Here is a 14,492-nt window from a genome sequence, read left to right on the forward strand (position 1 = left end):
TGCAAAAGATGTGCAGGAATTTAGATGCTATGTGATTTGATTTCTTGGAGTCTGGATCCATGATGATAGGTTAATATGTCAGGTTATTATCCTGACATTAACCCTTATATCTTCAGCTGGATTCAAGACATATCATACTGAGCATCGACCATTTTTACAGATGGATTAGAAGAATGGAAAAATGTATCACAGTGCTGGGGGGATATCTTTACACTTGGCTGTTGATAGCTTTTCTGTTGGGCATTTGATAAGAGAAGAGGGGTGAGAGAAGGTGAGAGAAGACAGATGGGAACAGCAGGAAGAGTCAGAACCTGACCATAGCCAAATCATTTATCAGGAAAATAAGAACTGAATGGGAAACTGGGTGGTAGGTGTGTGACAGCTGCAGCTCTGAGGCTGTAGGAGCTGCAGAGAGGAGGAAAGGTGCTAGAGATGTGTCATGTGTGTGCTTGGAATGTCCAACACCAGTTAAGAAGGCAGTTGAGGATGAAGTGCTTCAGTCCATCAGGTTAACACTCTCTACTGCATTTTCAAGTGGATTCTGTGAGTTATTGGAATTTCTAAGCATGTGCCCTCATTCACGGATGCAGTTATCCATCCTGGTGATGGCTTCTCAACAAATAGCAGTGCTCTAAAACCTTATTTATGCCAGCAATTAAGGGTTGTACCAAATATGCCCTTCTCCTCAAACCAATTTTTTTTTTTCTTTCACACCCAGGAGAGATTTTCATATCTTTGTTTCATTTGACTAAGACAGTCAGATAAGAGAGGCACCTGGACTGAATGCCAGCATTTTTTCTTTAACTGTAGAGCTACTCCTCTCAAATGAGTAAAAATCACTATTAATCTCCAGTGGTATTTAATGGATTTGTCATTTAAATTACAGTTTTCAATTGCCTGTGGTTCACCTTGCAGCTCACAAGTTCATGCAGGGCTGGATCCTTCTGTAGCATAGTAAAGAAATCCAAATTGTAACAAATTAGGTAACTCTTTTACTGAAAGCTGCATATTTGGGGGATGTTTGCATGCATATGTTTCAGAGAATTTTAGGTAGTTCATTATTTTTCAAAAGGAATACTAAGATATCATATGACTGTGGTGTGACTATAATTTATATGTATGGTAAGAGGAGGTATTTTTCCAGAAATGCTCAGCCAGGCAAATTAAACTTCATACTGCATGCAAATTTGAATGGGCTGTGACATTCACCTCTTGAGGCACCTAGTTTGAAGCTATTGATTTATTCTATAATGTGGAAAATACTGTAGATAAACACTAGCTGAACCTGTGAATAGTGAGTGGTATCACGTAGTCCTAACTGTGCTGATTCCAGGCTAGGAGTGGTGATGATCCTTTCCATTAGAAATCTATGAATCCGTGATTCCCCAAGTAATAAAAAAAGCTCTGGGAAAACTAAGTTAATACTGATGTCTCAAATTCTTATTAAAATTAAATTGGCAAAGTTAGAGCAAAAAATGACAGTATACTTTGTTAGCAGAATGAAAAACTCTTTCAGTAGATGTGGAAAAATAGAGAACTTGAAAAATCATAAACTTTTCTTGATGTCTTGGCAGTTACATCTGGCTTGTCCTATGTTTTGCATCTGAAGCTGAATAAGCAGTTGAAACATGATCTTTGTTACAGTCCTTGAAGCTGTCTGTGTCACCATTACTGGACATTTTCCCAAACTTTGTGTCCAGCTCTTTAGAACTGACTGAACATTGTGTTTTCACGTTCAGTTTTCTAGTTCTGATGGAGGAACCATCTTCTCCCTTACTCTTCATTTGTTTTTTCCCAGATTTTACCAACTCTGGCTTAAATAGGTGGCTGAAAATTTGTCTGAATTACCACTTTTAGAAAGTTTTTCTTCTGGATCTTTTCTGAGGGAAGAATAATATTAAGACTTGATCGTGTAATAGCGTGGCTGTCACTCTCACCCCTAGGTGTTGGACCTGATCTTCTCTGGGCTTAAGTTTACTTTTTCTTTCCTTATTCTAGAATAGGCCTGTCAATCTATTAAGTTGTGGTCATTTTCTGCTATTCATTTGTGTTTCTTCAAATTGATCACCCAAAGCAGGGATATTTCTCCTGTATACTATTGTAATACAGGAGAAAAATCACAACTATTGTTGTGATTTTTTAGTCACCTGCTAATTTGTGAATGGTTTTGAACACCAGTCTCTACTGTCAACCCAATCTAATGCTTTTCACACTGTTGGGAGGATTTTTTCATTTGTAAAGGTTAAGAAAAATGATATTAAGTGAATGGTGAGAGCAGAATATCCCTGGAGATAACAGGCATAAAGGAAATTTAATAAAAGAATGCTTGTGTCTAAGAGAAAAAGCTATCCAAGGAATGAAATTAAGTGACATAAAGAGAAGGGGAGGAGGGTTGCCTACCATTTTCATGCTGTTTATTAAAAAAAAAATAATACCCTTATGAAGTGTGACAGAGCTGTCTTTTTTTTCATCACGTTATCAAGTTATACTCAAACCATTTTGGGGTAAAGGCATTTACTTATGGTTAATGAAGAGTAAGAGACTAGAATCACAGAATTATAGAATCATTAGGGTTTGAAAAGACCTCTAAAATCATCCATAAACCTCCCTTTATCCAGCTATAGACCTACCACTAAACCATGTCCCTAAGCACCACATCTACCCATTCAAACACTTCCAGGGACAGCGATTCCCCCACTTCCCTGGGCAACCTGTTCCACTGCTTGATAACCCTTTCAGTGAAGAAACTTTTCATGATATCTGGTCTAAACCTTCCCTGGTGCATTTTGAGGCCACGTCCTCTTGTTCTGTCCCTTGTTATGTGGGGGAAGAGACTGATGATCACTGCCCTGGTGCTGCAAGCCACAAACTGCTGATGCAGGCCAGGTGCCATTGGCCACCTTGGCCACCTGGGCACAGCTGGCTCATGCTCAGCTGCTGTCACCAGCACCCCCAGGTCCTTTTCTGCTGGGCCCTTCGCAGCCACTCTGCCCCAGCCTGTGGCAGTGCCTGGGGTTGCTGTGATCCAAGGTAAGGAGCCAGCACTTGGCCTTGTTGAATGTCCTAAAATTGGCCTTGGCCCCTCAGTCCAGATCCCGCAAACCTGAAACAGCTTGGAGTAAGCTGCAACTGTTGTTGTGCTGCTTGGTAAGGGAAGTGCATGAATTAATAAATCTTAGGCCTGAATGTCCATTGAACTTCTTTGTAGAATACAGATCACAGACTGTGATCAGTGTGATGAGGTGAAGAGAGCTTGTCTGGAGTCTGTAGGTAAAACAGACTGTTTGCAAGATGATTTGAGTGTTATTAAAATAATATATTATTAAATCAGAAAATTCTTACAAAAATGTTCTGATTTATGAGGCATATAATATTTAAAATGTAAAAGTACTTTGGATAGTACATACAAGGATAAGACATCTGCTATAGCATGAAATAATAATAGGAGCTATTTTTCAGTAAGGGACATTTCCTGCTCATTGCAGGCATTTTGTATAGGTTTCAAAAGAACTTATTTTAATGTTTAAATATAATTTTATTATAGAGATTTCTGTAACTCAGCATATCTATAATTTTACTGGAAGAAAATAAGTCAGTAATAATCAAACAAGAAAGTACTTATTAAAGTGATTTCATGGTACTGCTAGGCTGTTATGTCTGGAAATTGTCTATTTTGGGACAAAATAAAGTATTAAGCTATACATCTGTACCAAGGCATTTTGTGTTTTGTTTGTTTGCTTTTTGAATTCATACCAAATCAGTGCTGTTCCCTCTCAGTGCCTGACAACTTCTCATTTTTTCTTTTCCCCCTTCATTATTGCAATGCACAGTATTGACACTCCTTTAGAGAAAGAGGATGCAACCTGTCACTTTATCCAAAAGCTTTCTTTCCAGCTGCTTGTCACTCTTGGCAAGACTGAGGAATCTATTTCTACCTAATTGTGGTTGGTTTTAGAAATAGTCTCCATCATTTTTACACAACAGTAGAACCCACAATACCTTCATGTTGTGGATTATCTTTGTAAATTAAGACAAACAGGTGAATTGTGAAGGTGTGTTGCTGTGTATTTGTCAGTGAGATACTCTAAAATACAACTCAGAAACAGTCCCTTTGCAACTTTCTTGTGCTTCAAGGGGAAATATTTCTATGGAAAACACTGTCAATATGTTTGTTGAAGTATATAATTCCCGATTCTTAAGTTCCTATTTTCAGCTGGGCTCAGGGTTTTATTCATTGTGACTCACTTGGGAGGTTTAAATAATCATGGGCTCATCTCCCTTTCCTCCCCACCTGTCCTGTCTGGCCCTTTCCTCCAAATAATCAGTGACTCAGATGTTTTTATTTCCTTGAATTTTGTCATCATGGTGACTCCTCTGGAGGCAGCCCTGAGTTCAGATAATCCATTTCCATTCTGAGCTCCAGACAAGTGCAGAGGAAGACAGCAGGGAGTGATAGAAAATGGCATATGGAGGAATAGAAAATAAGCAGTAAATTTTTAAAACCCAAATGATGAAGAAGTGGGGAACACCCAGGAAAAGAAATAGCAGCAACAATATTTCCAGAAGTAGGACACCTTTTTGAGTCCTGGACTGAGAAATAGTGGGTCATATGATGTCCTAAATTCTTGCAGTGTCTCTGCACCTTTCAGAGACACTGCACATATGGCTTCAAAAAAGGCACTGCATTGTTAGGTGGGTAAATTTTTAATCAGAGTGATTTCTTTTTGGTAAACAAACATCCATTGCTACCACATTAGTGATGTTTCACTGGTTAGCTCATGAATTCAGTACAATCAAAGCTGCAAACTAGGATACTGTACTCAGCTTATTAGTATACCATAGTTTGCACTAATTGAAATTTTCACAGTGATTTCTAAGTTCAGAATGTAAGTTTAAAGAAATATAGTGATTTAGCCACTTGGCACTTCTGGCTTCTCAAGATTGCACTTGTATTTTCTAGCAATGTACAGTATACATAATTTATAAAATCAAAATTTCAGGAATGTGTGCAGCCCTGTATTAGGATGGTGTTGCAAGGTGAGCTCAGATGACATGTCACCTCCAATTTTCTTCAAGATCTGAGATAGTTTTACACTGTTGTGGGTGACGTTTTGGGTTTTGTTTATTTATTTTTGTTGGTCTTTGTTGTTTTTGTTTGGGTGTGGGGGGTTTTTTTGGGGAGGAATAAAGTTGGCAGTTTTGTTGGCTTCTTTTTTTTTTTTCTTCCCCAGATTAATTGCATGAATCACAAGGGAAAGTTGTCTAAGGTCACCCTGAAAAGTTCATGTCTAACTTTCCCTAAGCTTTTTAATGTCTTGTTTAAGTACCTGATTGCAGGTATCTGATTGCATGGTGGCAAGAACATATAGAAATCCCAAGAAAAAACTGCTGCAATTTGGAAAGTTACAGTGACCAAATGGTAACTTTTAACATTAAACAGAGGTGCAGGGTCTTTCCAACACTTTTATTTCAGGAGGATGTAATAGGTAATAGGGAAAAGATTGCTCAGTACTCAAAGTGATAAAAGCAGTTGTTAAGACACAGCAAAGTGTCTTTCAAACAGTTACACAGTGCATGATCTCTGAAATGCAGACTCTGCCTCTCCTCTTGGATTACCACTACAGCAGTGCCTTGAAGACAGGAAAAATTTATTATGATGTTTTGAGTTTAAACTGAAGAAGTTACTTAGTGGTAGAGTACATTAACAGTGCTTAATACATAAACACAGTGGACTTATACAAATACTTCCAACCATGAAAAGCTCAGCTATGACAGGATTTGTACTCAAACTTCAGAAGCATGAAAATAATTAAGAGTAATGGTCATAATTTGGTAATCAAGGTGATGGGACCCATCATTGTTTTGGGTGTTTCATGTATTTGTGAACATGGAAATATAATATATTTCCTTCCAGATTCATTTTTGGCACAGAGACTCAACTCCTTGTTGAAGCTGGATTCTTCTGTACAGAGAGGGGCAAAAATTTGTGTGTGTGTGTGTGTGTTTGACAGCCTGATCAGTTACTGTTGAGGTCAATATTAAATTGCTTGTTCAAAGAAACTGTTGTCATTACAGTTCTTCCTATTGAGTGCTGTAAGTTCTGGACCAGCCCAGTGAAAATGGGAGCAGATCCCTAGCAAAAGAAAAGCAAAAAGAGCAGAAAAGCAATTTTCATTTTAACTTAAACAAGTCTTGAATGCCCTAAAAGGGCAGTGAGGAAGGCTTTTGAGGGTAGGAGCCTTTTGTATCACCCAGCATGTCTGAAGGTGACCTGGGAGAGGATTTACAACACTGCTGAACATCATCAGTTGTTCTTTGAATATCCAGCTCCAGGAATGGAGCCCACAATCCCACCTTCCAGCACACGCTCTTTATAAAACAGATGAGGACTGTCAGGTGTGCAAGATGTGAAGTGTGCTGGACTGTCTGGCCAGCTCAAAGCAGGAGCCAGATGCCTGGGGCTGCAGGACGTTATACAAAGGTGTAGCAGCAGCTGCAGACTGTCAGCAGTGTCATGAAGAAGTAAGGGGTGAGAGTGAGATGCCTGAAAAAACATGGTTTGGGGGAAGAGAGAGATCTTCAACCATCTGCAGCTTGAATAGCCAAATCAGGCAGATCCCAGTACCTCCATCCTGCTGTTAGCCTTTCACACAGAAGCCCCTGCAGCCAGTGCTCCCCTTGAAATGCTGATAACCTGCTCCTGCCCCTTCTGCAGTTCCCAGCCATTGGTGGTGCCACTGCAAAACTGAATTGTGCTTAATCTTATTGAAGCCTGGAAATGCCTTTGAGCCATTTGTCAGGAAAATGTGAACAAAGACAGCATGCAGAAATGTGTCTGTGGCCTGCCTGGAGTGTTCCTGGGATAGGAGAAAGCACAGCTCAGAATCCTGCTGCAGCTTCTGACTGACTGCTTTATGCTTTTTATATTCCTATTCTTCTACAATAATAAATAAGTAGTTTTCTGGTGAAGATGTAGTACGGGTCTTGCAATTCCAAGGCAGAATGCTTAGCCATTTCATGCTATTAGGAAAATGTGAGCAATGCTGTTGTCTTCTGCTCTTAGTTTTCCACTTTTTTCCATTTCTTGCTGTCCATGCTTGTGGGCATGGGCTGAGTGCATCTCCTAGATTAGTAGACACAAATTTCAGACCCATAGATGCCTGACTTTGTGAGTCTTAGCTGGAGGTGGGGTGCATTTACAGACAGAGCTGAGGAAAGTCGGCAAGTGTACAACAGCCAACTCAAAACATCCCAGGACTGTTTTGTTTTTTTTTTTTTTTTCCAGAAGAAAGCAGTTGTTCTTGGGGACCATTAAATATGGGAGGTGTTACAGTGAAAATTATTTTTTAGCTCTCATGTTTGGACTCTGCTTAAATTTTGTCTGATTTCAGTTTTGGATGACTGAGTGCTTTTTTACCTCCCTAAATATGGACATATGAAATATTTCTGTGGAAATTTAAGGAACACCTCATTAGTACATTTATATGGTGATAGAATGTTTTATGTCAGAAATTCCTTCTCATATCTACAAATGGATTGGGTTTTTTACTTTTGATTTTATTAATGGTGTATTAGGATCCAAAGGAGTTAATCATCCAAAGATGTAAGGGACGCTGAATTTTGAAAATTAGTGAATATACAAATTCAATTTTTTAAGAAAGAAAATTCAACTCAAAATGTATTTTACTTCTTTATTTCACAAATGTAGATTACTATTGAATTAAAGGCTTCCTAGACTACTAATAAATACTATTTGATAAATTTAAATAATGCTGGAGATTTGTACGGTAACGTATAATTACAAATACAATAAATTGTAAATCTCATTATGTTGGTCTTTAGAAATCCTTTCTGAGAAGAAAGTAGATGGTGATTATAATGCAAATTGTGGTGTGCAAACTAAATATTATCTAGTAAAGGTGCTATTCTGTTTAGATTTTATGATTCTTGTTTTCTCAGATAGGTAAGTCTGCTGAATTAATTTAAAAATAAATAGTGTTATTGAGTTTCTGTGCCTATTGTAGATTAGGTTAAAGAGCTAAGTCTTTTGTTTGTTTGTTTTTAATTTGTTGTTTACTATGATATCCTTTATATGTGGAAATGCAGGAGAGTGCTCTCCTGCACTCTTTCCTCCTGCTTTGAAATTTTTATTTTCTGCAGTGATTGCTTACTCTGGAGAAGTGGGAGGAAAGATTATTTAAACTGGTATGATGTGGCTTTCTGGGTTCCCTGGCACCTCTTGTGGCCTTCATTTCATTAGATCAGTCATGACTGTCCTCTTGAGCTGTCATCTCATCTCTTGCCAAGGTGCTGATGCTCACAACTGCTCTGGCAGCCCTTCGTGACAGCGCGGTTTCAGAAGCGTGACTTGTCCTTGGCACATGCAGCCCGAATGGAGCCGTCTTCATGTCCAGGGCAGATCCCCATGGCAACAGCAATGTGCTTGTGGGAAGGTTAATTACAGCCATGTTGGTAAATGAAGAGCTCCAGGAGCTCTGTGGTAACTAATGCCATCTCCCTGTGCCTGTCAATGAGGAGGTGCTTAGTTTGGGAGAGAATATAATTCCCCGTGGTTTTGAATTATGCAGCCCATGAAGCAACAGTTTTTGCAACACTCAGGGCAGAGGAAATGTCATCAGTGTTATTTCAGTCAGATTTGGATGAAGGCCACAGTACAGGATGCTGCCCCACTGACCTGTGGTGCCCTTGAAGCACCTCAGGGGATATTTTCCTTGGCTGGCTTGGAAACCTGATAGCAAAAGTTTCTCAATTCTCACTCGATATTTATTGGGCAGGTTTCCTCTGATTTCATTAGTGCAGTAATATAATGTCAAAATTTATAACTATTCTCAAAAATAGATAAACAAGGAGGGAACGGCCTGAGGTTTATGGACAGCCAATGTGTTATCCCTTCCTCCTTGGCTGACCCCATCACAAGGAGACTGTAAGGAACTGGGACACAGAGTGAAAAGTTTCAGACCAAATCCTTACAGACTTACTGGAATCCATGTTATTAGAATCTGATAACAGATATGAGCAAGTGTAATCTGCGTTTTAGCCCTGCAAAAGTATCAGTGCATGATGAATATATTGAGAGAAAACTCTGAAACCCCTTGGAAGAAAATCTACAGCTGTCATCTTCAAGCTGTAACTAAACTTTTCAAGGACAAAAGGGATTGAACTGTCAGGTGAATTTTAATAAATGCATCTTTCAGTTAGTTACTTTTCTGTTTTTACTTGTTGAGTCTCAGAAGATGTCTCGAGTTGAAATGGACCCATAAGGATTGTGGGGTCCAACTCCCTGCTCCTTGCAGGACTATCTCTGTCCAAAGTGTTTGTTACACTGCCCAGCATAGTGAACTTCTATAGTTCTTTTGTGGAAGCACAGACAAATTCAGTGGGTTTTTTGTTTTATAGTGTAAAGTGTAGGTAAAATCCTTAGCCATGTAAGAAATAAAACAGAAGGGTTTTTGAGGCAGGAGGCAGCCTGGGAATGTATTCAGATAAGGCCCTGGGTACTGTTTCCAACATTTAGTCTCAGCATGGATGATACCAGAGAGGAGTGTATATTGCAGGGTTTGTACACGTTGCTGCCCACCTTTTATCAGGCTGTGACTTTATTTACAAAGAAATGTGAAAAGCAAAGCAAATAGAGTTGAGACAACAAAATGTGTACTGAGCTTAGGAATGCTTTTATCCATTCTCTTTTTATTTCTTTACCTACTTTGATTTTATGCCTTTCAGAATAGCATCCATCTGTTTGTAGGAAGTGCATTACTGTTTCTTTCTGACACTGTGCAAGTGATAAATACTAACAATATTTCCCCTGACCTGCAATGAGAGTCAGGAACATTTAGAGAAATGTACTTAGCGAAGCAGAAAAGGCCTCATATGATGATTGGAATTTTAGCCTTTGGAAGACTGTAATCACAATTTGCAAATGCATTTGCAAATTTCTTTGTGAAATAATTAGAGAAGATGCAGAATGTTAAATTTGATGTACAGAAATGTTTGATTTTTTCCTTTTTGGTTTCAGTTTTTTTGGTTTGGTTTATTTTTTACAAGGAAGTCTGTTTTATAAAGATCATCTTTAAAATATGTCTACTATTAAATGAGATGTCACGGTGGTTATTTCTTAGTCCAAGCTTAGATCATTCCAGTGATGGATGCAGAATAATTAGATATCCTATTTCTTGTGTGATGGAGCCTTGTGAGATGGGATAGCTGTTCATCAGCAGGGATAGCCTGTAAAATGTTTGAAGGACATGCCAGAGGTCACTTTCTAAAAAATCTGTCTACATTCTGTCAATATTTTTGTGTATCCACTTGGTTTATACTGTAGCATTTGAGGTTGTTTAGTCTAAAAAAAAATTTAAAAGAAAGAAAAAAGAAAGTAATATAATTAATAAGAAGATGATATAAGGGATTTTTCCTGATTTAATTTCATTTTCCTAATACCGTGTAGAAGACCACAGAAATATCCATGAGCTGGGTGGGCAGTCACTATTATCAGAAATTGTTACTGCAAAAATCTACATTAGTCTTATTGCAGATAAGGATCTTGGCAAGTGCTCTCATCCCTTGAGAATGAAGTCAGTCTGATCTTTGAGGGAACAAGCGGGTGAACAGTAATAAATACAGCATCTGCATGTGAATAAAACCTGTGAATGAAATAATACCCTTCCCCAGCTTCAGTCTGGTATCTGGAGAACAAATGTAAACTCTGTGTTGAAACAACCTGGGCAGGGCACGCCATGGGTTACTGCTTTCTGTGGGTAATGTAGATGCAGTGTTGAAATAATGCTTTTGGACAGCTAAACCAGTATGTAAAAAAATTGTGTAAGCTCTGTCTAACAGTAATTTTATTTCCAAAAGCCTTGAAAGTTTCCTTGGGGGGACAGGAAATGTCCAGTGGGGAAAAAAGCACTATAGCTGTATGCTGTTATGATAATAGGGAGTGACTTCAAAGGCAGGGACCCTCATCAGTAGGTTTTGACCCAAAGCTCCACTTGCCCTTAGTAAGGTTTAGTCTCCAGACTCATATATAAAGGCTAGAAAAGCACATATGTTTATGCAAAAGACATGAACACTGGCTGCTAAGTGAGTGTCTGGCCTGCTGCCATCTTTGGGAAATCTACTACAATAGCGTATGTTGGCGAGAAAACATGTTTATGTAAATGACCAATTTGTCGACAAGGAATGCTGAGTGGGATTTGTCTCTCTGAGCATGCCTGAGGTTAGGAGACTGGAAGATTAGCCTCGTCAATAGTAATTACCCTGTCTTCTTCCAGGCCTTGCAGGGAAAGAATGATACCCCGAGCTCTTTGCTGCTCACTACCTGCTGCCATGTGATAATTGCTTTGGCTCAATCAAACCTTAATTAAAATGTTATTGATAATTTGTCTGGAAAAGCAACACTTGCTCACATTTCTTAATGGGAGGTCAAATCGTGTCATCCTTTACCTTAATCAGCTAAAAGTTCAACAGAAATGAATTAAAATTTACTGTGGTCTTTTTGCTTTCCTGTGGAGGTGTTGGTCAGTAGCAAAGGGTAAAGGACAATATGCAAGGACATGCAGGGATGGTGTGGAGAAAAGGTGTGTATGTATACAGATTACACTTTAGAAGAAGGATAACATAACAATTGCTTAGCTGTAGCTGAGGTCAGCTAGCTCAGTGATTTTAGTTCTTCTACATCACTTTCATGAATTAATCTTAGTTTTTGGTTCTGAGATGTAACAATTAACAATTTTAATGTAGTGCTCCAGTAGGAAAAGAAACCCTATAGATCTGTATAGTAAAACTCAAAACTGCTCAACTCACCTGAGTTTGCACAAAATACATATTTCAAGGGATTTTAAAGAAAAATCACTGAGGTTGACTTCATTCAGGTTGCTTCATGAACAAAGGTTTTCTAAATCAGCACATTTCTAATGTATCTTCCTCTGTTTGCAACTTACAATGTGTAGAGTTGATTAAATAATGTGTTTCAGGTTCATTTGATTTGCTGAAAATTGTAGATAAATTTTGTGTTGACAAAGTAGGTAAATTTCATATTATTCCAAATTTGGTTTCCATTGGCATGTTTTTAAATCAATAGTAGATGCATGTAGATGTTATAGATGCAAGTGTAGTAGAAATCCTGCTGCTTTCCTCCTTGGCATCTCTGAGTCCCATGTCAGAGAACCTCACCTTTTGGGTCAGGCCTGTACCTGAAGGGAACATACCTTGGCAAAAAGATCTGTGTGCAATGGTGCCAGTGTAAAACAAGGGGTTTGTAGCAGCTATTATTATGGTATACACTTTTTTTTTGATTTCTGGTTGAAAAAACCCTTTGGAGAAAATCTGCCATTGGCAAGGCCCAGTCTGTCTTTTGTGAAATCTTTCAACAAATGCATCATCAACTGTATTTGCTGGATATATTTTGGCAAACTGTGACCAGTTTTTGCCCAGCATGTGCAGGTCTTTGAATAAGCATCCCCCAAATTTCCAGGAGGTTGTCTGCACCTGCCTTTTCTGTGGGTTTTGACATTAGATGATAGCCAATTTGTGGATTTCTGTATTGTGGTATTTTTGTTCTGAGGCTAAAAACAAACTTATTTTTTTTAATAGCCAAGAAAAAGCAGTAACTTCATTATGGGCTTGGTGGAACTCGTGGGTTTGTTTCTGTAAATAGTGGTGAAGTACTATCTGACTAGCAAAGATGTTGATGCCACAAGAAACTATTATAAACACACTTTTAAATTTCTTCTAATACTTGTATATGAAGGACTTATTCAGCTAACCACAGTGGTCCACAAGTACATCCTTATGTGTGATGGGTTTTTTGTTTTTGTTTTTGTTTTTTTTTAAGGGCAAACTAACACATTAACTTCAAATTAAATTTATTCAGAGCATATAAGCACTTTCAAAAGCTTAATGATTGTGCCCAGGAAAAGCATTGGCTAGGTTCTGGTCTGAGACACCATTATCAATCATTCATTCTTTATTGATTACAGAACTTTTTCCAGCTGTTATTTTAGAAGGCACATTTTTTTAATTTGTAGAGTGATTTTCATCTTTTCATCTTAAGCCTCCGTCTTCACAAAGTCTTAATATTCTGCTTGGTTTCATGATTGAGGCAAATCTCTCTGGGAAATTTATCCCAGTATATATCTATCAAATGGGGTGGGGATTTTCTTTGCTCTCATAAGTAGATTATGTAAAAGGCCTAAATTGAGTCTCATTAGTGATGGGTATTGAAAGGCCAGTTTCCTCATTCTCTCTGCACTAGTAATTAGCAAAAAAATATTACTGCAAGCTCCAATATGCTTTTACGATCTATTTTTTGTAGCTGACATAACTGAAATACACTTTACACTTAAATGTTGCTCCCCATATATATATCAGTGTGTTGTATAAATAATTTACAGCCCTTATCATTCCCCTTTATTTTTGTGATTAGAAAGGTATTATCACCATCATCATCATCTCTACGGAAAAGTGTAATAGACAGGGAAGTGAAGAGACTTCTTCATTGTGATTCCCTGACAGAGTCAGCCCCAGATAATGACAGCTCCTGGAGCAGGATGGGTGGTCACCGGGGTGCAGTTTGTCCTGCTGAATTGTGCTGCCTTGCTGGGAAGAGAGGCAAGAAAGGGTTTAATAGGAATTGCTCAGTGGCCAGAGGCAGCTGCTTTAGGAAATGGGGCAGTATTTATTGCTAGATGCATATAACTGTTGTGTTTTCTTGCCAAGGAAGTGAAAGCATAAACATTCAGCCAGATTTCTATTTATTTGTATGCAGTTAAGGGGACTATGCAATCTGTTTGGGGCTAAATCTCTGTGAACAGTGGCCATTTTTAGTTGTAAGACTACTGCCTTCTCCATCATATTTCTGTAGTTCCTCATTGCACTAGGCCTACTTTCCTGCTTTGAATCCACCTAGTAGGTGACCAGTTTCCAAACATATTTTTTTGAAGTGGTTTTGTTTCAGGTATAGTGAGACCCACTTTTTAAGTAAGAAATCTGTTTGCATGTTAAACATATTTTGTGACCCCAGTGAAATCCTGCTTCTGCATTTCTTCCAATATTCACTTCAATATTGTCACTGATATTTGAAGAAATAGAGAAGTGAACACTAATGGTATATCAAAGTCAGGCACTAGAAGCTGATTTAAAAATTAAACATTTGTTTTTTCCCTTTCTGTAATCTACATTTTGGATATAGTCAATTTTGCTTTTTAATGAGTAACTTTTATAATCTCATTAATATAAAGCAATTACTCCTCTTTGAAAGCAGCACTATTCCATCTTCTCCTTAACTCTTCTGAGGACTTTAGCCTTTGTAACTCATGTTCATTTGCTCTCTTGTCGGTTTTCTTGTCTTGTTTTCAGACTTAAGCACACTTAATGCCATCTAACCAGTTTGAAAAAGTTTTTTCTCATTAGTTGTATGATGTAAACTATTCAACATTTGAAATGTGAAGCACATGTAGTGTGCCTTGGGCTCA

The 14,492-nt window shown here is 38.2% G+C and overlaps 1 protein-coding gene across 10 annotated transcripts in view; it reads left to right on the plus strand.

The window, feature by feature from the left end:
• Positions 1–14,492, plus strand: part of SORCS2 (sortilin related VPS10 domain containing receptor 2) — a 533,074-nt gene that overhangs the window by 378,271 nt on the left and 140,311 nt on the right. The window lies entirely within an intron of this gene.

Source organism: Passer domesticus, chromosome 4 (assembly GCF_036417665.1).
Source record: "Passer domesticus isolate bPasDom1 chromosome 4, bPasDom1.hap1, whole genome shotgun sequence".
NCBI lineage: Eukaryota > Metazoa > Chordata > Aves > Passeriformes > Passeridae > Passer > Passer domesticus.